Source organism: Pteropus vampyrus, unplaced genomic scaffold (assembly GCF_000151845.1).
Source record: "Pteropus vampyrus isolate Shadow unplaced genomic scaffold, Pvam_2.0 Scaffold36, whole genome shotgun sequence".
NCBI classification, from domain to species: domain Eukaryota; kingdom Metazoa; phylum Chordata; class Mammalia; order Chiroptera; family Pteropodidae; genus Pteropus; species Pteropus vampyrus.
Window position 1 is genome coordinate 11,162,828 of NW_011888817.1, and position 2,083 is coordinate 11,164,910.

Here is a 2,083-nt window from a genome sequence, read left to right on the forward strand (position 1 = left end):
GTGATCCAGGTAGAGGCCCTCGGAGACAAGATGGTTGTCCTCCCCTACCCAGGAAGATCTGGGGCTTGGAAGGGGGAATGGGGTCCATCTCACATGGCCACATACTTCTCTTTGAGAGCCTTTACAGCAGGTTGGCAACTTGTCCCCTCTCCCATCAAGACAGGTTTCCGAAACTCCAGTTCTGTATCCCTCACCCCGGACAGAAGTCACTCACTCACTACTTACCCATCAAGTCTGGGTGCTCAGCCTTGTAAGTTACCAGCCCTCTTACTCTTCCAGCTTTAGTCCCCTGAATTCCTGAGATCCAATAGATTAGCCTCCTGATGCTTCCCCAAACTCACCCGGTATGTTCCCACCCTTCTCCTTGGCCAATGTGGACTGCCTCTTCCTCCACGCTTCCAAACCCCATCAGTCCTTTAAACACTACTGTACTGTGGAAAAGGCAGAGCCTGAATGCAGAAGAAAGAGTAAGGTGAGCTTTGACATCAGAGGGTCCTCAATTTAAATGCTGCCTCTAATGTGTACAAAGCCAAGTATTCTTAAGTCAATCATTTTACTGTTCTGAGTCTATTTTCTCATCTCTAAAATGCAGATAACATTGCCTGCCTCTCAAGTGACAAGAAATAAAAATAAGAGAAAGTATATGAGTGTGCCTGGATCCTAGTACTCATGCAATAAAATTGAACTCAACTTCTCCAGCAAGGGCATCGTGGTTGCTTCCTCCAGGAAGCCCTCCCTGACTTCTTCAGCTAGTCGCCAGTGATGATCTTTACCTCTCAGGAATCTGGACCACTGCTTTGTATGAGTCTATTTCACCTCCTCAGTGAGTCTCTAAGAATTGCCAGAGAAATATTTTTATCCCCATGGGCCTAGCCCTGCATTCACTTTGGTTGTAAAATGAGTTAGACTGGCAGAAAGTAGGCTGTTCACACATTGGAAGGGCATGATCCAGAAGGCTGAGGTCCTCTTCTAAGGGATTTGACCCCAGCCAGGGCGAGAGGCCAGATCTGTTGGTTAGAGGTTGGTATCTTAGAGCCAGCCACACCTGATATTCCCTGGGAGCCTACCTTTCTGGTATTCTCTACCTGTTCTGACTTGCAAAGGTGGGAAAAAACAGGTTTAGGTGAGTGAGGGGGGCATCCTTCCCCTCCCTCAAAGCTCACCAACTTTTGGTGTTGGGGCTGGGGTCAGTCCAGGGCCCAGGGACTTGGACTTTTGGCAAGGTTGGGTTTGGGTCCTAGACTACTGGCCACACAAACATAAGGGCAAATGGGCTGGAGGGTTAAGGGTGAGGATAGTGTAGTGGGGATGGGACCACACAAAGTGGAGTGGGGGGCAGTGCAGTAGGGTGAAGACTTATGCCATGAGGTGTGGCTGTAGCTCTCTCCCACCTGTTCATTTCCTAGCTGTTGTAACACAGCACCACAGACTGTCACTTCTGTGACAGACATTGATTCTTATAGTTCTGGAGGCTGAAAGTCCTACATCAAGGTGTTTGCAGGGTTAGCTCCTCCTGAGGGCTGTGAGGGAGAATCTGTTCTGTGCCTCTCTCCTAGCTTCTGGTGAGCTGCTGGCAATTTTTAGCATGGCTTGGCTTATAAAAGCATTTCCCCCCATCTCTGCCTCCATTTTCACATGGCATTCTCCGTGTGGTGTGTGTCCAAATTTCTTCTTTTTATAAAGACACAAGCCATATCAGGTTAGGGCCACCCTAATGACTTTATTTTAACTAGATCACCTCTGTAAAGTCTCTACTTCCAAAAAAGGTCACATTCTGATGTACTGGGGGTTAGGACTTCAACATACCATTGGGAGGCACAATTCAACACGTACCACCACCCCACCAGCCCCACCTTACCTCCAAGCACTTGTGGGGGGAGGCCAAGGAGAACATTAAGTATGTATTAGCCTCAAGCATCTCCTCGATAATGTGGCCTGGATGGAACACAGCTCACTTCTTCCTTTACCTCCTTTGTCCCCCAACGCCACCAAAATCTAAATTGGGAACAGGCAACTCTCAGTCACAAAAAGGGCCATAGGAGACTTGGCTCCTGCCTCCCATCCCTCATACTCACTTGACTAC